The sequence below is a fragment of the Equus quagga genome, chromosome 1 (assembly GCF_021613505.1).
Source record: "Equus quagga isolate Etosha38 chromosome 1, UCLA_HA_Equagga_1.0, whole genome shotgun sequence".
Lineage (NCBI taxonomy): Eukaryota > Metazoa > Chordata > Mammalia > Perissodactyla > Equidae > Equus > Equus quagga.
The window spans coordinates 35,472,173-35,498,983 of NC_060267.1; the positions used below are offsets into that span (position 1 = coordinate 35,472,173).

At 35.8% G+C, this 26,811-nt stretch overlaps 1 protein-coding gene across 6 annotated transcripts in view; it reads left to right on the forward strand.

Moving 5' to 3' along the window:
• Positions 1-26,811, forward strand: part of SOX5 (SRY-box transcription factor 5) — a 952,037-nt gene that overhangs the window by 234,654 nt on the left and 690,572 nt on the right. For 5 of the 6 annotated variants that reach the window (XM_046641348.1, XM_046641339.1, XM_046641321.1 and 2 more), the window contains one exon: positions 16,029-16,125. The gene's annotated coding sequence lies outside the window, so the exon portion shown is untranslated. Of the gene's footprint in view, positions 1-15,406; positions 15,441-16,028; positions 16,126-26,811 lie in introns of those variants that run through there. The other variant, XM_046641353.1, reaches the window with a different exon arrangement.

The following is a 26,811-nucleotide window of genomic DNA, read 5'->3' on the forward strand; positions in this document are numbered from 1 at the left end:
AGCAGGGTGGTGATAGTACTCCCCTTGGCTTGAAAAAATTAGAATGAAAGTGGGAAATCAGTAAATCTTCATAGTCCTGCCAGTGCTGATTTTGGTATACAAATGCCCACCTTCTGGAATATTAATGTTATGTCTCTAAATTACACGATCCATGAAGTTTCTTTTTCCTTAATTTTTTTTGGCTCATAATTGTTTTAATCTTCTTGCCACTCAGCAGTCTTTGATGCGTTCATACCCTTCTTCCGTCTCTGATAGTGTATCCAGAGATATTTGTCCATTGTGCTGAAGATTCATTTTGTAGATACAGCCATAGCCATGTAAGTTTTAAAAGAATTGTTATAATAGATTTACAGAACATAATAGTTTATGTTAACTGATGTCCAGTGCAATGGTCGAAGTTTAAGGTCACAATAAATGAAAAGCTTTGATGAGGACCAGGTTTACCTTGAAATGAGTGAAGCTTAAGTCCACCTTGGCCCTGGTTGAGTCCTCGTAAAGGGATTACCTGGACATATGTTTTTGTTAAATTTGCAAAATGATTAGTGTCACTATCTATTTGTATTTCAACTTCCCCTCCATCACATTTCACTTTTACCTATAGTAGTGGAGTGATGTGGGCATTTGGGGGGTCATGTAAAGGAACACTGATTTGAAGAGACGCTTAGTTTAGGTTGAGAGGGATATATTAACATCATCCACGGTCACTTTCATCTTTGGGCATCTTATTAGTAGCTGTCCCAGGAAGGGCATGGCTCCTAAGAATGATCCTACTGCTGGCTCACCTGACAGTGCACCTGCAAGTTTCAGGACAGGAGTCACACTATGTTATGAACACCTCCTTTGTCACCAGGCGCTGGAAGTATGTAGGTAGTAGAAGAGTAACTGGGTTTGAATGTATGGAGCCAAAAGCTAGTCTGTGGAAAATTCTTCCAAATCCTATATCTCAAAAGAAATTTAATAAAGGCTTTCCCAGATTTAATACAGTCTGAAAATTTTGCATGACCTTACCAAAAACAAGTTGTAAAGATGAAAGAAGCTTTCCTCAACTATCTATAACAACAAGGAGAACAACAAAATTCTATCAACCATGCTATTGGAAAGATTCAATTATCTTTCTCTTGTATCTATAAGTCTCTCTATGAAATTCCCTGTGTAAAATTTATGTACTCCCTACATAAAATTCTTTCCATGAAATTATGGTTGATATGAAGAGGTCATACTTTTTTATTTCTTTAAAGAGGGCATCCCAAGTCATACAAGTTTCAGGCATCACAAAGCTTGTATCTTCTAATGAGGACACATTTTGAGACAGTTGGATAAAAGCTACATATCTAATGATCCTTATATTGGTTTAAAACTGTGATGAATAAACCATATCCTCAGGTATTCTTTATATATTAAAAAGCATTTGCCACATGACTAGGGATTTTTAAAAAAATTAATACAGTATCCTAAGTATGATTCTGAGTATTTAAAAAAAAATCCGAGGCCAAATTTTATTGATGTAACTTTAGGTGGTTTTTGAAGTAATTAACCCTCAAGTATTAGTTTCCTTTTTAGTCAAATTCTGTTGAACAATATCCAGTTATTTTCACCACTAAAATAATCCTTCATTTTGATAAGATTGAATACTATTGATAATATTGATGTCAGTGATCCTGATCCTGGGCTGCCTGGATCTTGGTACTCTGTCCCCATTGCTCACTCCTGGCTCAGGTAAGAACTGGAGATAACTGTCTTTGAAATGCAAGAAGCTATTAACACCTTTTCTTCTCCTTAGTTCCAATCCTCACTTGCACCTCTTACTTGGATTTCTTTAGTTGTCAGCCTGTCTTAGGGCCTTGCTCGGAGCAGGCACTCCCTAAATGTTTGTTGCATGAACTACAGTACATATTTTATTTAGCTGTGTGTTATTGCTACCTCCACTAGACCCCTGGCAATTACAGGGCATATTCACAGCATATTCATTTCCATTTTTTACCAGCAACCATCATAGTGTCTTTGGTATTATGACTCTAAATGTAAATGATGGTGGTGGTGGGGTTACTGTCCTAAAAAATTCAGAGTCTGGCCAACCAGGAATATTGTGGTAACATTTTGCTCTTTTGATTAGTATACTGCTTGTTAGCTCACTTCCCAATTCTGAGTATTGTCTACCAAACCATACTGAATCACGATGAAAATTTATATGAACATACTATACTCATAACTTAGAAAGGGTTGCAACCGGACTCAAATCTTTTTATTGGGCATGATTTCCTTAAATTTCTTGCTTCTGTTTTCTGTTCCTATATGCACACTTTATGTGAATAAGATGAACATTAGCAGATTTATCTACATCTCTTCATTTCTATTCTACAGCAATAGCTCCTTAGAGTAATATCTGAAGTTATAGTAATTTTCTTCATATCAGAGTTTCTAACTATGTTAATGGGAGTTAGACTGGTTGCAGAGACATTCGTGAGAACTACCTATGCTGTAACATTTAAACAATTTATTTGATCTCTCTTTAGCTTACCTGCTCATGCCTTTGGAACATTGATGTTGACCTTGTTGGAACTTTGTCTATAATCGTGATAAGTCCTTCAATAAAGTCTAACAGAAAATGATATTTAAATTTCCCAGTGATTTATTAACCCTCTGAATACTTTGTGATGTCCTATGCCCATCTTAGCACAGAGATACTCTTATGACACTTTATTCATATATTATTTCCTTGAATGCCCAATGCCTAATGACTTCATATTTAAAAAAAAAAGTCAAAGATGAATAATAACAATATAAACACTAGATAATACTGAGCATTACCTATTTCCTGATAAAAAGTGAGGAATAATCTTTGAGGGTAGCAAAGGATAGTAAAAGTTCGTCAGCCATCAAGCTGCAACCCCGTTTTTCAAAGCAGCTATGTGACTTTGGCCTTGTGTCTGGCCTTGCGTTTCCTCACGTATAAAATTGGGAGATGCATTAGCCCTACTTCTTCGCCTGACCTACTCCTAATCATCCTTCAAGATTCATCTCAGTCATCCTTTTGTTTGAGAAGCTATTGCTGACTCCCAGAGGAGGCTGGGTTCCCTCCCTCTGCATACTCCATCAAAGTCCTTTTGGCATTCTGTTGAAGCTATCTGTTTATTAATTTCTTTCTCTCTTTAGAGCTTGAGCCCCTTAGGGGCAAGGACCATGCCTTTGTACCACAGAATGTGGCTCAAAGTAGGAGGCAGGAAACCAAGGTGGTTAAGGACACTAGCCGAGTTCACATCCCACCTCTGAACCTAAATCTTGGCTCCAACTTTGATTGGTTATGTAGCCTTGGCCAATTTCCTTAATTTACATAGGCTATTGTTTCCTCCTGTGGAATAAGGATAATAATGGCTGCTTCATCAGTGTCATTGTCAGAATAAACTTGTTGTATTTAAGCTCCTAACAAAGTGCCTGTCATATAGAAATCACTCAATTAATTCTATTACTACTATTATTATTAGCCAAATACATTCTTGTTGAAATAAACTTAGCATTATATTGTGTGATTTTTAAGGTACTTTCAGATATTAGAATCTATGATCATTCCATTCTGTTTACTAAGAAATAAAAATAGATGCTTTTAACCTTCTGAATTTGGAAATGGGGACAAAATGGTCATCAGTTAAAATGCGATGCATAATGTTATTTGTGTGCATTGTTAAGAACTGTGAAGGGTCTGAGATTCTTACCCTATTTGCAAGCTAATACATCAGCCTGCTACAATTCATGGATGCTGGCAGAAGACACTGGAATCCTGGATCAGAGAAAAGGACAGTTTATCTCTCATAGTAATAGTAGTAACCAGAGTAATAGCCTTTGTATCAGTTCCATGAGCCCTAGTTCCCGCATGGTGATTCAGAGAGCCTGATGATGCCTGCACTTCATGGGGAGAAAATCTAAGATTGGGGAACCCAACTCTTTTATATCAGGCAGTGAGCATGCTTAACATTTGTCACTAAGTGAGACATTATCCTGTTAAACTTGACAGTAAACAAGCCTGCTCTTTCCTCTTGGGGGAGACACTATCTCTATCTTCTAAGGCTTTGTCTGTACAAATAGTCTTAAACGGATGCTTCCTGAAGAAACACGTCAGGTGCCTTCACTTGTAAGAAGTGTGAACACTCAGAGTTCTTTGGCAAGAAACACAAGAGACTCATCGAGAATGGTCTCTCAACATGGAAATTTCAATTTCTATAGAGTGGGTTTATAGCTTTCATCAGATTCATAAAGGGATATGTGAACTAAAAAAATTTAAGTCTCTAAGTCCCTAATTCATTATTTAGGTGCTAGCATGTCTGAGGACACCAAAGGGTAAAGACTAAGGAAGCAAGACACCACATGGGAGATACTATGAGGCATCTTGATGACTGAGGCAACTTGCTGCCCAAGATTCAGGGCTTTTATTTGGCTCATATTAAGCCTAGAACTAAGTCCAGAGGTGGTACCCTGGACTCTGTCCATAGGAAACAGAGTTGAGAGCCCAGGCTTCAGTGAGGAAAGTGAAGAGGGTAAGGGTAAAGAGTGACAGCATTCTCTGTGAAGAGGGTATTATTAATTGTTATAACGCTTATTGAAATAATTTAGCATATAAAAAGATAACCAAATTCATTTTTAAGATTGGATGTGCATTGTTGTGGATTTTTTTGATGTATGCTATACCTAACAGAAAAGTCAAAGATTACTCCCTTGACTCAAATTTCCATTTTCATTTCATGTTATCAAAATGTGTGCTTCTGACTTTCCCCATCTGCATCGCTTTATTTTCAACATTCTTATAAGCAAAGTGTTATAAATACCATGACAAATTATTTTGTGATCCATTTATCTCGGTAATGGTGACCTCTGTCACTTGAACTACTGTTCAATGTATTGTCAAACAGCAAAGATTAAGGCGTAGGGCATTTTGTGGAATTAGTGACGAACCAAGAGCTGATAGTCTTATGCCAAACCTGTCATTAGTACTCAGCAAATGTTACATTCTGAAAGCATTATTATGATTATGTAACAAAAATAAGAGACAAAAACAGATGGGTTAAATAAAAATACTGCTAATCCAGGGTTTCTCAACCTCAGCACTATTTACATTTTGGACTGGATAATTCTTTGTTGTGGGGAGCTATCCTGCATGCTGTAGAATGTTTAGAAGCATCCCTGGCCACTACCCACTAGATGCCAGTAGTATCCTCCCCAGAGTCACAATCAAAAATGTCTGCAGACATTGCCAAATGTCCCGCAGGGGTCAAAATGCCTCTCGGTTGAGAACCACTGTGCTGTTCCCATTTTTAGAAGGGGGAGCATTCTATCAATGAATGAGAAGGTGAAAAGAGAGCATAGCATAATCGTGATGAATGTTCATAGCTCCAGAAGTAAATTAACGTTTCTATAGTTTGACAGATTTCAAAGTGATTTTTCTGCCAGTTCCTAAAGTGCTGCGTGTGATCCGTTACAGAGCATGGTGGCTGGGAAAGAAGAGTGGATTTGGGTTCTTGCCTTTTTTCTGCTGCTTTGTGGTTTTGTGATTTGGGGTCAAATCATAGTTTTTCTGAGTTATTTTTTAGTCTGTAAGAGAGGGATCATCCTGTCACACCTACCTTCGAGAATAGCTGTGAGAATCAAATGAGAGAGTGTAAGTGAAAATACCGTGAAAAGTCTACAAAGCTCTATAATGGTGAGGATGAGAAAAAGTGAAATGATTTTAAGAATTTCTTGAAAATTTTAGAGCATTCCTTAAAACAAGTAGAGGAACCCTGGGGCATCACAAAGGAGGATTTGCGAATCACTTCTTTTGAAGATGCCCTCTAGCCCTGCTTAGCTCACTTTTCTGTGTGCTTGGTTGCCATGTGCTGAGTGGCTGTGACAGAAGGCACAGTTGAAGGAATAGTGGAAAGGCTTGGCTGACAGCAGCAAGGATGCAGCACTCAGTGTTCAAAAAGCCTAAATACTTTGTTCATGATGCCTCAATGTTCAAGAGTATCTATAAGTTGAGTAACTAGAAATTTAAGAAGGGGGAAATAAAGTTAATATAGTAAATTTATTAAAAATGGATATTATTGAGGGGCCGGCCCAGTGGCATAGTGGTTAAGTTGGTGTGCTCCACTTTCAGTGGCCTGGATTCACAGATTCGGATCCCAGGCATGGACTTACACCACTTTTCAGCCATGCTGTGGTGGCATCCTACATAAAATAGAGGAAGATTGGCACAGACGTTAGCTTGGCAACAATCTTCCTCAAGCAAAAAAGAGGAAGATTGGCAACAGATGTTAGCTCAGGGCCAATCTTCCTCACACACACACAAAATAAATAGAATAAAAATAAATGGGTATTATTGATTTAAGTAATAATATATCTGACTTATGATGTTATGGGTCTTTTATTAACTAAAAATGCTTTCTGAGTTTTATTTAACAGCTTTATCTTTGGTCAGAAATGAATATCCTTTCTCTATTTGATGCTAAAACCTTTTTAATAATGCAGAATTGCTGCAAACTTTTCCCCTTTTAAATATTTAATGCTAGCCTTTCTTGCCTGAAATTGTATGAAAATATATGCCTGAACTTTGAGAAATAGAATAGTTTAGTCTCAGATTAGAGTGGATCTGATGATCCAGTGCACCATTCACTTCGGAAATCCTGTTCTTAAAAATCTGACAGACGGTCCTGTGGTCCTTCCTTTATCTTCTACCTGTCCTTGGTATGGAATATGTTTAGGAGATTTTGCGTATGAGAAAACTGAGGCCTAGATAGATGAAGCTCACTTGGAGAGTAGGTAGCAAGGCCAGAAAGTGAGCCATGCTGTCTGAATCCAGAGCCATTGTTAAACCCTAAATCATTTTGCTTTGCTCCAATCATTCCTATTGCTGGACAACTCATTTGAAAAAAGTTATTTTTCACAATTCACTGAAATTTACCTCCCCATAATCGTGCCTTCAAAACAAGAACAATACTTGTTCTTTCATGTGCAGCATGAGACAATCTATCTGTGTATACTTTTCCAAATGGCAACCCTTCAAATATCTGATTGTTCTTAATGACTGGTGCCCTCCCCTACTCTTAAGTTTGATGTTTTTCAGACTGAATGTATCTTCTCCTCCTAATTGTACCTGATTTAGGACAATTGTCATACATGTTATGTTACTAGTTGACTTTCTGGTGTTGAATACTTAGCTAGTTCTCTACCTTTGGATGGAAACCAGTTCTGGAACCAGTATTTGAAATATTGTCCTACCATTGGGCACTGATTTTACCTAATTTTGATTTGGACAGTCTGTAATTATTAACTGTATTCTCTTTTATCCACTCGCACATCTCATTCTTTGCTTGCATTGTGATTGCTTCCATTAAAAATTACAAAATCTTAAATACTGCATGATTTCACCCATATGTGGAAGATAACAAATACATGAATAAAGAGAACAGATTAGTGGTTTCCAGAGGGGTAGGGGGTTGGGGGGTGGGCAAAAGGGACAAAGGGGCACACATGTATGGTGATGGATAAAAATCCGACTACCGGGCGTAAGCACGATGAAGTGTATTCAGGAATTGATAAACAATAATGTACACCCAAAATTATACAATGTTATAAACCATTATAATCCCAATAAAATTACTTGAAAAAATACAAAGTCTTCTTGAACTATCCTTAAAACACATCTTTTCATCTTGATATTTTTATAACAATACTATATTAAAGTAAGTTAAAGTCTCGGCTTGTGGATTTAAGTCCATCATTTCAATTTTAAGATCTTTTTACATTTTAGAATTTCCTCACAGATTAGAGTTCAAATTTGATAAGTATGTCTTCATCTGGCTATATGATCACGGCATAATTATTCAAGTGTTTGGGGTAAGATAAAATCATAAATATTATTTGTATCCTTTCCCATTAATTATTAAGCACATGTCTGTTTTGAGGAAATTTAATCTATATGTTTGATTCATAGTCCCATAATTTTTCAAAATGTAATTTTGTAAGAGCCGTCTAACATCAGTCATTTTTATAGGGGGTGTGTGTGTGTTCGCTCCTAACATCAGAAGGTCATGTTTTGTTATGAATAAACAAATGCCTATATGTTAAACACGTCTAAGACATAAACTTGCTTAACTAGTCTCTACCATCTACTATTGGAAAAATATATTTTCGTGACAGATTGAGCTACCTCCTTAAAATAGACTGAGCAGATTCCATGATGTCAGGCACTGGGATAGAATTTCCAAGAGCAGTAGTAGGTCTCTGTTACTCCTTGATTGGCCCGTAGATTAAGATAAGTCAGTAAAAAAAAGGATATCAACAAGCAATTGACAAAAGATAAGAATAGATTGTCTGGTATATGAATACATTATGAATATTATATAGAGAAAACCTTACTTCAGGAAGGGCAAATATTGGACCAGCATACCGGGCTCCGTGCTGTTGAAAGGGTCCTATACTTCAGGTGGCCCTGACCTGCTTCAAGGGAGCTGTGAATAAAGGATAAATAATGATTCTGCCAGTAGGTGATGAAAAGTAAAATAAAATAAGCACTCTATATGGCCAGGGTTCAACCAGAAAGACAGAAGCCACTGTGATTATTTTAAAAAGAGGGATGTAATGTTGGAAAATTGTTACACACTGACAATAATAAATCGTAAAAGAGTAACCTAGAGGTCAAGAACAGCAAGAAGTTGCTACCACCCTTATGCTGGGAGACGCAGAGAGGAGGCAGGGTTACCAGGGTCGCCGGATGGAAGCTGTGACCATGGGGGCCTGTCTGGCCATAGATGGAGTCAGTAGAGATGGAGCTGATGCCTGAGATGCCTGGCAAATCAGAGAAGGAGGGTGAGAAATGCAAATAGCAGAAGGTTGATAGATGTTGATCCTTGGAGATGGTTGGTGGGGCTTTGTTTTACTGGTGTCTCTGTTTTGAGTATGTAATTGTGTATAAGAAAATGTTGAAAAAAATAGTAAATGAAAGAGAGAAAGAGAGAGCCTGAGGCGTGTAAGCACTCACACGCACACGTGCACCCATGCACACACACATGCGCACCATGGCACTCGCCCGCCCTTACACTGTGCTCCAATCTCCTCCCGGTAGCTGAACTCAGCTGGCAGGGTACCCTGGGAAACTTGATCCACAGGGGTCAGCCCATATCAGGGGTCAGCAGAGCAGGAGAAGGGCAAAGAAAGGATCGAAGGCAAAGGGGCTGGCAGACCCTCACAGGACAGATGAGGCAGTGGCTCTCTTCCCTCTGTCCATACAAAGTCCTAGCTAGAACTTCCTGTTGCTCTCTGTGGCTTTCTGAACCATAGAAACCCCCTATCTAAACCTAATTTTGTTATTATAAAAGTGGGATTGGGGATACACAATGTGATTATTTGACCCAGCCTCTGGCTGTGAAACCCACATTAAGACTTTGGACACTGCAGTGTCAATATAATACACCAAGTGTTTTACACACTTCCTGTGCACTTCCATTTACATGAATTCTACTTAGTAGTCTTTACAAGTACTTATGAATATCAGACAAGCTCCAGATCAACTGGAATACTCATGGATTCAGTTTCAAATCCTTACCTTGCAGAGAGAGTAACGAATTGGCAAGGAATGATCATAATTAAAACTTTGGTCTGTTATATAGTAATGGTCTTCAGCACACATTTGTCACATTTGGTTGACAATAAGAAAAACTGTACTCAAGTTTTTGTATGTTCAGCCACAAAGACTGAAAATTAAAATGAAACATAGCACAATGGAAGTATGCTAACTATGTAATTATTTGAATTAACATATAAAACATTACTATCATATTGGAATCCATCTCTACTGATTTTGTATTAATAAGTGGGTACTTGGTTCTCAAAAATCTTTTAACTCTGAAGAAGATTGGGTTTAATACTAGAAATAACACTTTCCTAGCTACGACAACTATAAAGTCTCTTCTGCGGCCATCCTGTATGGTTGTTAACCATATGTTGAAATGTTGACCATTTTCTGAATGGTCCACCTAAGGAGACATCTTTCTCTTATTCACACAGAGGCGCTCTATCTGCTAGCAACTGCCCTGACCTTCTAGGACTGATATTATTAGGGGGAAAATATTGCCAGGAGAAGTTTCATTGCCTTCTCTAAAGAAGTTTTACTTTTAGTATCCAAATCAGGATTCTAGGAAGCTCCCATGAAGAATATCTTGGCTCTGAGCAGGACAGAGCCACATGCTGGTTTTAGATTTTCAGGTTTGCCTGTTTGTGTTTAGGCCAAGAACACTTTATTTATCTTTACTACTTTGTTTTATTGGTTTTTTTGTGAGGAAGACTGGCCCTGAGCTAGTATCTGTTGCCAGTCTTCCTCTTTTTGCTTGAGGAAGATTGTCACTGAGCTAAAATCTGTGCCAATCTCCCTCTATTTTATGTGGGATGCCACCACAGCGTGGCTTGATGAGTGGTGCTAGGTCTGCGCCCAAGCTGCGAACACATGAACCTCGGGACGCTGAAGTGGAGCATGTGAACCTAATCACTATACCACTGGGCCGGCCCCTACTTTGTTGTTAATCCTTCTTAATCATTCATGTGAGAGTAAACCTTTAATTATATTAAAATCAAGATGGGGATCACAAAGTGTTTTTCTGTTTTCAAATGATCATTAAGGCTATGCTATGTTCTCAGTGTACGTGTACTAATGTACCTTTGTACTAATATATGAATTAGTATTGCATATTTTACAGAAGCTAAAGTATTTCAATAACTTGGTTAAAGAAACTTGCATAAGCCCTGAATTTATTTATTTATTTTTTTTGCTGGGAAAGATTCTCCCTGAGCTAACATCTGTTGCCAATCTTCCTCTTTTTTTTTTTTTCCCCTCCTCAAAGCCCCAGTACTTAGTTAAATGTTCTAATTGTAGGTCCTTCTAGTTCTTCTATGTGAGCCGCCAGCACAGCATGGCTACTGACAGATGAATGATGTGGTTCTGCACCCGGGAACCAAACCCAGGCCGCGAAAGTGGAGTGAACTGAATTTTAACTGATAAACCATCAAGGCTGGCTCATGAATTTAAAGTTTTTAAATACAGTTTGACTTATTTATACAAAAGCAAAGCCATATATGCATTTAGGAAGAGATTTTTCATTTGGGTCAAAAGGGATGGGTTTTAAGGAGTGGTTGGCTGACGTCAGACTGGGTCAAATCCCAGATCTAGCACTGCCTTAGATAACTATCAAGATTCCTGACTTCCCTGTGCCTCTGTGCTGTAACATGTACCACCTGTGGAGGTTTTTATGAAGATCCAGTGTGGTGGGTCCAAGTGTAAAGCACTTAGAACAGTGCATTGTGGGTAGATGGCACTAAAAATATCTCCTATTAAATTCTTTATTTAATATTTAAGAAAATTTTTAATCAAAATTCATTTTGATTAAAAAATATGAACTTTTTCTTGAGTTATCATTTGTTTTCCTGTTAAAATTAGGTAACACTTCTTTTCTCCAGGCTTTCTTGCGCCTGTTGCCTCTTTCTCTATTAGCCCCTTATCTGTCTATCCTTGTGCCCTGATACTCTAATTGAATTGTTCTGAGATAAGGGCTTTTGATCCTAAACATCTGGGTGTGTAGATATTTTGTGAGATGCTTTTTATCTCTTATTTGTGTATTCCTCATTTACTCTTTTCCTCATGTTCCTGAAACTATCCTACTTATGGATCATGTATATTCCCTTTGTCTGACGTTGGAAAACAACAACATAGCAAAGAGCAGTGGAATTGAGATTTGGCTGTATATCTCCATAGCTCCTCCCCGTTTTTAAATTCTTTAAATCTCTGAAATAGAAAATCAGAAATTTGTGATGCTTTGAAATCACATAGGAACGTAGTTTTTCTCTTACCCCTCTTTTGGGGGGGTGATGGTGTGGGGGTGTGTGTTTACTCAACATGTGTATATTTTCTACTTTCCCCATCTGGCATCTGCCTTAGCACCAGCCTTGCTAGCTGTTCTGTGTCAAGAGTACTTTAGCCTTTTCATTATGAAAGAGAAAGAAATGAAATAATATAGAAAAGAAAATCTTTCCACCGTCCCCCTCCCCACCTCACTTTTTGTTTGGTTGTTTCTAAGCAAGTTTCTTGCCATTTACCTTTGCATTTGCATTGCTTATTGATTGGCAATTTGAAAATTGTTTATTGTGCTCTTTTGTTTCACTGTTCAAGAGCTAAAACAAAAGCTACCAGGCCCTGTGAGGTACACATTTGCATGCGGTGAGCGTTGCCCGAGGAAAAAGTAATTGCTAATGCATATTTATGTGGCACAAATTTGCCATTTGTTTATGCATAAAATTATCAATAGTGCAGGGCGGCCCAGCCGTAGAAAATGGTGACCTTTTTAGCTTAATAAATAGAAATCAGCTGTTATTGTGAAGAGATCAGCCATTTATTCTGTGTTGAGGGACATTGCCGGGAAAATGCAGATTGGGGCTGGCAATATCATTAAATGGAAGGCCAATGACCCTTTCGGTAGAGTCTATTATACTTTATCTAATAGGGGATAAATGACTCTGGTTGGCAAATGGAATAAAGAACAACAGATTTTTTTTTTTCTTTTGTAATTTTATAACTATATGGATTTTAAACCAGTAACACTGAACAGGAAATCTCATGCTGACCTGTTGCTAGAATTTGCTCGTAAAGTATCTGTTTTAAAGATGCTTTTCCTATTCATTATTCTCTGACTATTTTGATTTGTTCCCATTGAAACAAAAAATAATAAGTCAAATGATATTTTTTCAGGAAAATAGGTTTCCCTTTAGTTTTTAGCTTTCTTTTTCTTTTTCTTCTCTTTTTTTTGGCCATACTTGTATCTTTGTATTGCAGATGTCTTTGCATTTTACATGGTTGTTCTATATTTGATGTCTTAAAAATATTACAGGTAGAAGAAGATATTCTGAAAATAAAATTACCAATAGATTGTAAATTGAGGTGTTTTTTTTTTTAACTAAGTATACTACTTTCTAAGAGATAAGAATGTCTTTTGAATAAGTCTGTGTGTCCTTTGGATTAAAGAATATTCTGTAAATATAAAACTTCTCATCAGCATATTTTCTTACTATGTAAAAAACCAACAGCGAGTCTTTGTATCTTTTTTGGTTCTTTCTCTGCTGTATCTGATGGATGAAATGCCCTCAGTCTCCCCAGAGCTCTCCTGTGACTCTGATTTAATGTGGTGTGACCCCACACGACATTTATTTGCCTAATATCTTTTTGGTGTGTTAGTGAGCATTTCTGCCTTTTAGGATTTTTTATCCAACTTTTTTAATCATTATAGAATTCACTGTTAAATGGAAGTTATGATTGTTTTTTCAATATTGTTTTGTAATATTTGATGCACTCAAAATTTTATGTAAATACTGAAGCCAGATAATGAAAGAGAGACCTGTAAACCCACCTCAGAACATGGCGAAGCTCTTTGAAACTACCTGCCTGCTCCTTTCTGATTGTGTTTCTTACACAAGTGCACCACACCGGGTTTAAAGTTTCTACAACAGTGAGTTTGCAGCCCCCAGTCTTTCCCTTGTGCTGCACTTTCGTATGACAGTGCGTTCTGCAGCTGGTCACCAGAGTGACTGAGGAATCTTTTACTGGCAGAAATGGGTCTGTTGTTCCTTTTCAAGGTAGAGGATGTAAATAGGATTCAGACACCAGGCTACATTAGTTCATAAAATGAATATATTTGTTATGTCATTTATAAGGTATTGATTTTAGGTCCATTAGATTCATAGTCCCTAGTGGGAAAAAAAAACAGTGATTTAATGGGTAGGTTGGAATTCCAGAAGGAAGAGCAGTAGTGATTAACCCCTTCTTCCTCAACTCCCTGTCCTGTTACAGAATAGTGTTAAGTAGCTGAGAAGAGGGCTCTAGGGGAAAGGAATGGTTTATCGTCAGTCTTCCCTGTACTTTCGAAGGGATCACAAAACAGATTTCAGCTGGGTTATTACTGTGTCTCTGAATGTGATAGAACAGATCACTCGGGGTTGGTAAGAGTTGCCAAAATTATGTTTTATAAGATAATTTTTAAGTTAATGAATGCATTTTATTTTTACAAAACCCAAAGTATATTTATTTAGAGGGTCTTAGTAATTTAAAGTATTATTTAGGGAGATTATAGGATATGAAGGAATCAAACTTAGATTTTTGTTTTTTAAAGAAAAATGATCTTTTTCTCAACTCCATGGAAGGGAAGTTCATTATGGTGTCATGCTAGTTACACCCTTTCTCAGCCAAGTTTTAAGTGATATTAGTGAGAATGGCCATCACAGTAATTTTTAAAATAGGGTGTTTCCTGTTCCATAAATACCTAGAAAAATATTGGTTTATACAAACCTCTTTTCTGATAAGAGGATGACTGAAATATCGTTTCACTTCTATGTAATTAAATTCGGGCGCAGAGCGCTCATAATAATTCTAGTCAATTTCACCCAACTAATGTTTCTGCCACCTAAAAGGAATTTTCTCTCAGGCTGTTTTGGCAGTTGCATATTCATTCTTATATCTGAAAATAACTAATTATAATATAGGTAGGACATTTTTTAAAATTCCAATTGTATTTCCAATCTTCTGACATACTAATGTGTTACGGCTGGAGAAAAATATGCCAACTGAAATCTGGCATCTCAAAACTTGACCTGACATAAAGATTATAGTATCAACAAACATTTTTAGAATTTCATATTTTAATTCAAGTTTTTCAAGTTCTGTGACAAAAATATAAAAATACAGGCTCCCTCTTGTGGGTAAAATTACCAGCTGTGCGTTTCTGTGTTGCCCACATATAGGATATGGCAAAAGTTCTCTGTTTCATTTTTAAGTAAATTCTACTGTAGTAGTGTTTATATTTGGTCAGATGTGACATCTGATTTAGCTGAAGAAAAAGTAGAGTTTGAGGTACATTTTTTGGGTACCATTTTTAATGAAAATAAATGAATTTTTTAAATTGGAAGACTATGTATACACAACTTTTATTTTACTGCAGTGGCATAATTTCTGATGTTCAACATTTTTAATAACTTTTCTCATTTTGAGATAATCTTCAATGGATTTCATTAGTGAACTAGTGAAATAATGTGGAGTCTTCCACTTGTCAGCGTGGTGACTTTGGATTTCTGTGCTAATTAACAAAAGTTCTGATACTGGAATGAAGTAAAATGTCTCCCTCCCAATTATGCCACAGATCGATACAGTATCGTAATAACACTACTCAGATACCATAAACTTTGTGATGAAAACTGAATAATCAATGGCATGATAAGCATGAACACTGAAGCGTTACTCACTTCTCAGAGAATTGGACTGATAGTGAAGAGACTGAGCTGGAACCGAGGCTGTTCCCTAGGGGGTCCTGCTTTCAGAAGTGGAGTCTTGGGAATTTCAACTGGATTGCCAGAGACCATTTCTGTCCAGCCTGGGGAAACTGGTAACAAAGCCAGAGTTTTATTCACTCCTGAAAGTGGCAAGAGCAGTATTTCTGATGATGAGCTGGGCAGTACAATCATAGAGATATACAGCAAGGAATGTGAATGTAGAGATAGCTGAATGACTCCTACTAAACAATAATTGTGTTGACTCTTGCTGTCGTACATTTGAATGGAATCAAGGAAAGGATCTGTGAGGCCACCCGAAGATCTCTCATAAATCATTCCAAGAAATAAGAATTTACCTTAATGTTGTCTGTCCTAAAGCATCTGCAGGATGTTTACATGAAAATCAGACAAATGAACAACTTGCAAGGGGATTGACATATATGTATATATACATATAACAATTATATGCATATAAGTTTTCAGATTAATTCTGGTGGCATTATAATGTCAAATTAATGCCTCTTTTTCCATAAACAATAACTTTATTATATTTATATATTTTTAATATATATGTATATAATTTATGTATAGATACATTTGTTTTGGAAACCTTAGACATCTGTTACTTCCAAAGTCATACGTTGATATACTTACTAGGAAGGAGCAATGCACTGTTAATGGTCTACTTGTACTTTTTCTAGCATTCCTCTTGCTGATGACAGAATTCCTGTCTGAATCTATTTACAAGATTCTGAAGGCTGAACAGAGAATTTTGGCACTGCACTGGGTAAGAAAAAGGTATGTTCATAAAACACGTAATGCACACCTTTGAAAAGTCAATTACTACATTTGCTACTTCACAAAAATGGAAGTGTATCTGCCTTCTCTTATTTTAATTTATAAATAAAATATATGACATAGACATATAAAATTATAGTACCTAGTCCTTCATATTCAGGTGACAACTGGATTTGTGTTTATTATTTTGAAACTCATTATGAAAGTAACGTGTCTAAACTGGCAGATGATAGCAACGTTTCTTTGCATTTTCTTAATGAGATACACTTTTTTTGAAGTTGTGAAAGTTTTTCTTCTTCATTGAAAAATGTTTTTTAAAACATTAGGTGCTGCTTTTTTGTTGTTGGCACAAAAGAAATACTTTGGGTCACAACGGGCAAGTCACACATTTTTACAAAAATTTCCATAGACTATTAAGTATTCCAGGGTATGTTTTTGTAAACAAATACAAAACTGCAATTTTGCTGAGGCCAAACAGAGATTTTCCTATTTGCTTGGCAGAAAAATTTGGTGGGCATCTATCTGTGTGTGCATTTATGAAACGCTTGTTTGTCTTTTCAAAAAAGTTAAACCCTTGGGAACAAGAACTGAAAGTTCAACCACAGACCTAGAGTTGAGAATCCTTTCATAGTCCTGTGCCTGACTAACTGTCACATGAGTGACAGCAGTAAAGGTTGGGGGTAAGGGATCCTGTTGTTCAGAAGTCTGTCCTTAGTAAGATGGAAAAGGAATTCTCTTTCTTTTTCTCCTAAAAAGAATAATGAAAAAGTGGTCTTCTCGCACAGTGAACTAAAACTTATTTATTCAATAACCCACTCTTAAAGTCTTATGCTTTGTGTTTCCAGAACTTCAAGATACAAGTTTTTTTGTGAAAACCCTTAGAATCAAAGGCAGTTGTTATCTTCTTTAAAAACTAAATGGTTAAAATCCTAAATAGTATTTTTAAAATATTTATAAATAAGACTGCATATATTCACAGACTAATGAAACAATATAGTATAGTGGAAGGCATAGTGAGTAATGGATTGTTACGCTAACAAAAGTGGAATAAGTCACAAATGAATGTGAAAATATGAAACTTCTATAGTTTTACAAGTAAACACACCAGAATAAATAAAATTAAAAGGCAAATGAAAAACTGAGACTATTTCTAATATATATGGCAAACATCACATGTAAAGAGCTGTTATTGTGTTATAAGAAAGGCACTAACATCTTAATTTAAAAGATAACGAGATATAAGAACCAATAATTAATGAAGAATGCAATTCTAATACAAAAAGCTAATAAAGGAAATGCAAAGTTATGCCACACTTACTATCTAACAAGTAAAAGTAGTGTGGAATGATAATGTTATAACAAGAATGTGGGATGATGGATGTTTTCAATAATGTTGGAAAAAGGTTCTGTTTGTTCAACTTTCCAGGAAGTGGTTTGACCATCTCTGTTAAGAGCCTTAAATGTTTCCAAAGCATTTGATGCAACATTTCCACTCTATTCGTTTGGAAAAGATTGGGTTGCAAGTAATCCAAAATCGTTTTAAAAAGATAGCACTTGATATTTTTCTATAGGAAGTCTCTGTAGGCAATTCAGAGCTGGTTGGGTGGTTCCACAGTCATCAGTGACCCAGATCCTTTATCTTTTTCTCTGTCACTCTGAACACATGATGTATTTATTTATTTTATTTTTTATTTGTTTATTTTTATTTTATTGCAGTAACATTGGATTATAACATTATATAGCTTTCAGATGTACATCGTAATATATTTCGAATTCTGTGTAGATTACATCATGTTCACCAACCAAAAACTAATTATAGTCCATCACCACACATGTGAGCCTTTTGACCCCCCCTTTCCCTATGGTAACCACCAATCCAGTCTCCGTTGCTATGTGTTTGTTTGTTGTTGTTTTAATCCTCTACTTATGAGTGAGATCATAGGGTATTTGACTTTCTCCCTCTGACTTACTTCCACGTAATACCCTCAACGTCCATCCATGTTGTCACAAATGGCCAGATTTCATCATTTCTTATGGTTGAGTATTATTCCATTGTGTATATATACCATATCTTCTTTATCCATTTTATCCCTTGATGGGCACCTAGGTTAGTTGCAAGTCTTGGCTATGGTGAATAATGCTGCAATGAACATAGTGGTGCATGTATCTTTATGCATTTGTGTTTTCAAGTTCGTTGGATAAATACCCAGCAGTGGGATAACTGGATCATATGGTGGATCTATTCTTAATTTTCTGAGGATACTCCATACTGCTTTCCATAGTGGCTGCACCAGTTTGCACTCCCACCAGCAGTGTACGAGGGTTCCCTTCTCTCCACATCCTCTCTAACGCTTGTTGTTTCCTGTCTTGTTAATTATAGCCATTCTGACCGGAGTGAGGTGATACCCCATTGTAGTTTCGATTTGCGTTTCCCTGATAGCTAATGATGTTGAGCATCTTTTCATATGCCTGTTGGCCCTCTGTATATCTTCTTTGGAGAAATCTCTGTTCAGGTCTTTTGCCCATTTTTTAATTGAACACACGATTTAACCTAGGGTTTTGGAATATCCACTATTGGTATTCCAACAATAATGTCCATACTCTATCAACAGGAAGGAAACATTCCTAGGAGAAGTTAGTGCTCCTTCCCTTCAAGGACATCTTCTGAAAGATGGCCACCACCACTTTCACTTACATTCCACTGTCTAGAACCTAGTCACTTGACTATGCCACACTTAAGAAGAGGCTGTAAAGTGTATTTTATATTCTGAAGATAAATTTGGGGGCAGTATTACTGTGGAAGAATAAGAGACGGGATATTAGGGCCCAACTAACGGTATCTGACAATTTCACTTCAAAGAATTTAACTTAATGAAATAATTAAAGAAGGAGATGCGATTTATGTAAATATGTTTATTTTCATATATTTATAATGGGAAGAATTTGAGATTGACTAAATTGTCTGGCAATAGAGCAGTAGGTTGATAAATTTGAGTGCGTTCATATTACACAGTCAATAATACATTTTTAAAGAATTTTTAAAGACACATGAAATTATGCATGATGCAATGTTAAATGAAACAAGTCAGAATCCACACTAAAGATACAGTGTATCTCCAAATTTGTGTGTGTACACACACACAAATGCACACACATATATACATTCACACATACATATAGTACTTCCCCCTTATCTGTAGGGGTTGGTTTCAAGACCCCAGTGGATGCCTGAAACTGCAAATGGTACCAAACCCTATGTATACAATGTTTTTTCCTATAGTTAACACTTATGCACTGTGGCCATAACTTTTTCAGTTTGAGATACAACAGCAAAACTAGCACAAATTTCTTTTTCCTTCTTCATAATTTTGTGGGTAGGAGATTAGTTCTTACTGTAGATTTTAGCAACCTCAGCATATGATTTTTTTCTTTATTGAGTCAAGAACTTTTACCTTTTCACTTAAGGGAAGCACTTTACACCTTCTCTTTGGCGTATCTGAGTTGCCAGCATCGCTACTCTTGTGCTTTGGGGCCAATTGTTAAGTGAAATAAGGGTTACTTGAACACAAGCACTGCCATACCACAATAGTCCATCTGATAACTGAGATGGCTACTAAGTGACTAACAGGCAGGTAGCGTATACAGTGTGGATATGCTGGACAAAGGGATGGTTCAGGTCCCAGGCAGGATGGAGCAGCATGGTGCAAGATTTCATCATGCTATGCAGAATGGTGCGCAATTTAAAACTTCTGAGTAGTTTACTTCTGGAATTTTTCATTTAATATTTTTGGACCACAGTTGACCACAGGTAACTGAAACTAAGGAAAGTAAAACCATGGATAAGGGGAGACTACTGTATATATTATAAATACATACAAAATTAACAGAACAAATAGCTGAAAGTAAATACATCAAATATTATTAGCTCTGGATCATGGAATCATGAGCAATTTCAATTTTCTTTATAGTTTACATGGTTTTATTTTCAAGTATGATTTAATATTAAAATTTGAGAACTATAAAAAGTATGGTATTCCAAAAGGTTTACATATGTTCCTTAGTACCCTGTTTAAAATACTACATATGTGTGCCTTCAAGGAGAGATGAAACAGCTTAGCACCCATCCTTTTTGACAGTTTTTCTTGAAGTCAGTTTGCAACAAGCATTCTTTCTTGGTAGAGCCATACAGCCTCTTAGAAATCTTGATCATAGTGCAGCCTTTTAGTTTAGGACAGGTGAGATGCTATGCTGTAGTTCAGGGGCTTTGCACAAGCACGTGGAGGTTGCTGTAATCATACTTATCTCAAAGGCAAAGAGCAAAACTTTAAAGACTTTTCTTGTGTGTAAGTGAAAGAGGTTGAATACTACAGTTCTGGGTTCTGGAATGTGTTTTTTTCTTTAAGGATTTTTAAAAGTATTATGATACCCTAAAATATTAAAGGAGTGAAAACTTGATTCAAAGCTAAGTGAAAAGTCACAATTAGATAGCAACCTATGAGAAATCCTCTGCAGAAATTAGAGTGAGACCATTTTATTTTCCCCTGAGCCTAAGCTGACTTCCCTCTTTGGAACTTGTAAGAGAAGCACAATGTTGAGAGGCTTAGATTCTGGAGATACACTGGATTCAGTTCCTGACTGTACCACTTATACCTGTCTACTGTTGGGTATGTTCTTTCACTATTGATGCCTTATGTGTAAAATGTAAATAATAATGGAAAACACTATACCTTGCACATATTTACCATGTGGACACTGGTGTAACTAAACAGATGAAACAAAATAGACTTTAAAGCCCAAACCATTATTGGAGATGGTCACTTTATAAATGTTTGAAGTTTCAAGTCAATAGGAAGATAGTAGATAATTTTAAATCTAACTTCCTCTAATAACATAACTTTAAAATATATTGAGGAAAAATTGACAGAACAGCAAGAAGAAATAAACAAATCCATAAAACCAGTGAATATTAACTGACTTCTGTTAGTAACTGAAGGACTAAAATAGACAGAAAAAATAAGTAAGAATGGAGAGTTGAAAGAAAAGATTAAGAAACTTGACCTCATAGACATATGTAGAACCTTGCATGCAACTGCAAAATTCATATTATTTTGAAGAACACAGGGAACAGTACAAAAATTGACTATGTGCTGAGTCATAAATTAGATTTCAACCATTTTCAAATAATTGGAGTCATACCATAGTGAAATCAAGCTGCAAATGAGTAACAAAAATATAGCTAGAAAAAGAGTTTCATGATTAAACAGAAATCACAATAGTAATTATTAATATTTTAGACTAAACAAAAATGAAAATCTTACATATAGCAATTGTAGAATGCTCCTAAGTAGTATTTACTGGGAAATTTATTCCTTAAATAAATAAATTAGAAAAAAAAGAAAGGATAAAATTTAATAGGCCAAGAATTCATCTCAAAAAGAACAATAAACTCAAAGCGGTAAAAGGAAGAAATGAATAAAAGTCAGAGTGAAATTAATGATGTTGGAAACAATCATGTGAAGGAGAGGACCAAGAAAGACAAAAATTGATTGTTACAAAAGATGAATAAATTTTCCAATCCTCTGATGAGACCGAGCAGGAGAGCAAGTGACAAGGAGCAAATAACCAGTATCAGGAATGACAATGGTGACATCACATGAGATATGCAGATATTAAACAGTCAATAATGAATATTATGAACTTTATGTTGCCAACTTTATGTTGTTAAATATGAAGAATTGGATGAATGGTCAAATTTCTAGAAAAATATAACTTAGCAAAATTTACTCAAAAAGAGAATCTGAATAGTTCCATAACTATTGAGAAAATTTAATTTAGTGGGCCAGCCCTGTGGCCCAGTGGTTAAGTTTGGCACGCACTGCTTAGGCAGCCTGTGTTTGGTTCCCAAGCATGGGCCTACCCCACTCATCAGCAGCCATGCTGTGGTGGCGACCCACATACAAAACAGAGGAAGATTGGCACAGATGTTGGTTCAGGGCAAATTTTCCTCAGCAAAAAAAAGAAGAAGAAGAAGAAAGAAAGAAAGAAAATTTAGTAATCAAAAATCTTCCTGCAGAGGGCCAGCCCTGTGGCTGAGTGGTTAAGTTTGTGCGCTCTGCTTCAGCATCCCAGGGTTTCACCAGTTTGGATCCTGAGTGCGGACATGGCACCGCTCGTCAAGCCATGCTGAGGCAGCGTCCCGCATGCCACAGCTAGAAGGACTCACAACTAAAAATATACAACTATGTACTGGGGGTCTTAGGGGAGAAAAAGGAAAAATAAACTCTTTAAAAAAAAAAAATCTTCCTACAAAGAAAATGTCACACCAAATGGCTTCACAGGTAAATTCAAGGAGGAAATAAGTCTAATCTTAGTTAAGTTTTTTCAAAAAATAGAAGAAGAGTTAATACTCCCCAACTGATTTTATAAGGATCGTATAACCTTAATACCAAACCTGGCAAGAATACTATGAAACAGGATATGTAAGGGCAAATTTCTCTCATGAATATAAATGAAAAAACCTCAACCAAATATTAGCAAACCAAATTTAGCAATATATAAAAAGGATCATTAAACGTGACCAAGTTAGTTTATTCCAGAAATTCAAAGTTTGCTAACATGTAAAATAATCAATCAATGTAATACAGATTAAAGGAAAGTATCATATGATCACTTAAATTAATGCAGAAAAAGCATTTAATAAAATTCAACATTTATTCCTGATTTTTAAAAGTTCTTAGAAAACTACAAACAGGGAAGAACTTCCTTAAAGTGATATAAGATACCCATAGCAAACAAATTATAATAATAAAATGTTGAAAGCTTTCCTTCTGTGATCAAGAACAAGACAAGGATATTTGCTATCTCCCCTACTATTTACCATTTTTTCTTGAGATGCTAGACAATGCAGTAAAGCAAGATAAAGAAATAAAGTAATTAGGATTGACAAAGAAACAACCAGCTATCATTATTGGCAGATGATATGTGTAAATAAGAGCATTTAGAAAGATTGGTGCATACAATACACTATATAAAAATCAACTATTTCTATATAGCATCATCAATTCTTACCTAGTATTAGGTATGAGAGATATGCAGTACCTTTGTGGGGGAAAATTGTGAAACTAAGAAATATTTTAAAGGCTGAAGAAAATGGTGAGATATATACCATGTTCATGGACTGAAACATCCAATATTGTAGAGATGTCTCTTACTCCTAAGTTGATTTATAAGTACAATGTAATCGGAGTCCAAACGCCAATTACTTGTTCTGTCTTTGCTTCTTTGTTATTTGTTTGGCTAGTCTTTTTTTAATGTGTGTGTGTGTGTGTAATGTGACAAGTTGATTCTAAAATGCAAAAGATAAAGAATAGTCAAGATGCTCTCAAAAAAGGAGGAATGGAACAGAGTACTTGCCCTAACAATATTATAAAGCTTTATTAATTCAGAAATGTGGCATTACTGCAGGGGCAGACAAATAGACAAACGGGAGAGACTAGAGATCTTGGAAACAGACTCTTGCATATATGGACATTTTATTTGTGGTAAGGGTAGTACTTCCAAACAGTAGAGACATAAGAGATTTTTTATTACATGGTACTGAGAAAATTGATTATTTATGGAAAAAAATGAAATTGGATCCCTACCTTATAACACACACAAAAATCAATTTCAGTTGGTCAAAAACTAAGTGTGAGAGGCAAAGTAATAAGAGAATTTCCTGTAAGAGAATCTCCTATATTCTCCTGTAAGAGAATCTAAGAAAATAACTGTATGACCTGGGAGTAGAGAAGGATTCCTTAGGTTAAAAAAAAAGCAGACATCCTACATTAATTTTTTAAATAGACTTTTTTTTTCAGGATAGTTTTAGGTTTATAGCAGTGTGAGCAGAAGGTACAAAGATTTCCCATATAATGCCTGAGCCACTTGTCACAAACATGCATAACCTCCCCCATTATCAGCATCCTCACCAGAGTGGTACATTTGTTACAATTTATAACCGACACATCATTATCACCCAGAATTTATCATTTACATTAGTGGTTACATTATTTTATTGTTTATCGGAAAGCATCATAAAAAGAGTGAAAAGGCAGGACATGGAGTGGTAGAATAAATTTGCAATACATCATTGACCAAGGTTGTATCTAGAATAGATTTTTAAAAACTGCTAATCAATGTAAAAATTCGCATGACCCGATAGAAAAATGGGCAAAAGAAGAAATTCGAATGGCTAATAATGTGTCCAAATGTCCAAACATATGAAAAAGTGCTTAATCTCAGTAGCAGTCAAGGAAATACAAATTAAACTCACAGTGAGATCCCACTACACATGCTCCAAAGTGGGGAAGACGAAAATGGCCAGCGGATCAAAGCATTGGCAAGAATGCAGAGCAACAGCAAGACTCATCCAGTGCTGGTCGGGATATAAATGGAAACAACCATCTTTGGATGGAGCACCTCGCAAAGTCGAAATTTATAGTCCCTCCCTGCTCAAGCATAGCAATCCTGTATATATATTCTAGAGAGAGAGGTGAATATGTATATCAGGAGACATGTACAAGAATGTTTGCAGGAGAAATATTTGTATTTGCCAAAAATTGGAAACAACTCAATTGTCATCAACAAGATGGAAAATTGTAGAATAGTTATACAGTGAAATATGAAACGATGAAAATGCAATAATTTTAGTGATCTAATTAATATTAAATGGGAAAGAGCAAAGACAGAAGAATACATACAGGATGATTCCAGGAAACAATTATATTGTTCAGAGATGCATTGTAGATGATCAAACTATAAAGAAAAGCAAGGAAATTGTGCTACAAGAGCGAGGGAGGGCTCTCTCTAGGATGAGAAAAGAGACTAAGCTGAAGGAGGGAAAGTTTGGGTTGGGGAGCACTTCTGACCCAAGGGAGAGTGCCAGTAACGTCCTGTGTGGTGGTGACATGCATATGTGCTTTCTTACCATTTGCTAAACTGTACATATTGTGTAGATATATTCATAATAAATGTTAAAATAATACAGCAAACAGTTATGATACATTGTATTTATTTCTTTAGTGGTGTATTATGTTTCAGGAGGGAAAAATGTGCTTGCAAATAGTGTAAATTAAACTGATACATCTTTCAAAATTAGGTAAAATAATTTAAGATGCTTATAAAGAATTTCCCACATTGGAAATGAAGAATAATAGGATAGTAAAATAAGCATTTATTCTTTCCAGTATTCCTTCTCTAAGAAATGTAATAAAGGATAGCGGGCATTGCCATTAGATTGAAAAAAAGTAAACTGCTTTGAGAACTATAAAATTATAAATATATTATTTATATAAATATTGAAATACATCGCCATGTTAAAGCATACTTTGCACGTATTAAGACTACCCACAGAAAGGCTTAGTTGAATATCAGACTTTATATTGCATTGACCAAAAATAATAAAAATCAGTACGTCATGTAGGTATTATAAATCCAAGGTTTTGCGGAGGTAAATTGAGGATAGTGGTTAGTTATACAATAGGTGGCGGTTGTTTTTGTTTTGCTTGTCTCTCTTTCTGTTAACATTCTTTTAAAATGTCACTGCATTTATAGTTATTTACTTTAACCATTTAGCCAGTTAATAATTTGTGATCCTAAGTGGTGGTTGCTTGTTCACGCCTTCTAGTCACCTTTCTCTTTTACTTGCAAATAAGCAAGCTCTTTGCTTGACTATTTATCGAATCCAATTACTTTTTTTCCTCAGTCACCCAAATCTAGAAAGTAAAACTCTTTATTGCTTGAAAAAGGAGAATAATCCCAATATATTGTAAATTGTCAAGTGAGTTCTTTATAATTAAAGATTACTCTGCAATATACAATTTTTAAGGCATTTATCCCGACAGGGTTCACTGGCCTTTGAGAATGAGCCACTTTGTTGACAAATCTATCATCTAAATTGTGCAGCATTAATGAGAACTCTGAGCAGCACACTTTTACATTTTAATGTGGGTGGCAGTTTAAGGGAAAAAAAAAAAACCACCACCAGAACAAAATACTGAATATGATTGAAGTTGATTTAGAAAAGGTCTGCTACCTGTAGATAAAAATATGCATTACTCTGAACACATTATAATTAACAAGACTGTAAGGCTATGGTAAAATCTGATGACCCTCGGAAATCAAAACCCTGATTATTATTTAAAAAAAAAAAAAGAGAAAAGAAGGCACTCATTTTCACAATTAGACAAATACAGGGCATGTGACGCTGCTTACCTGGGCAACTAATTGTCATGCTACAACTTCATCCACAGTTCTTTAGTGACATATTGTGAAACTGATTCATGAAAGTACTGTCTTTGATTTGAATTCCTCATTTGTTAATAACTGATTATGTGATCGTGTATTTCCTGAACAGTATAAAATTTCTATATCTCATTCTTTTTTATAACCGTTTATAAATCATTATAGGTCATCTTTTGTTGTTATACCTCAATCTCTTGAATTAGACTCCTTTTCTGATATACTTTCAGCTTAGTTTTCTCCAGTTAATGAAACATTGTAAGTAAAAACGTCATGAAGAGCATGCCAAAGGCATGTTTAAATCTAATGGCACTATACTCATAATTTTTTCCTCAACTCAAAATTGTTTGTTTAAATGCCCGATTATACTTAATTGTCTTCATACTCTACCTACAAATATCTAATATT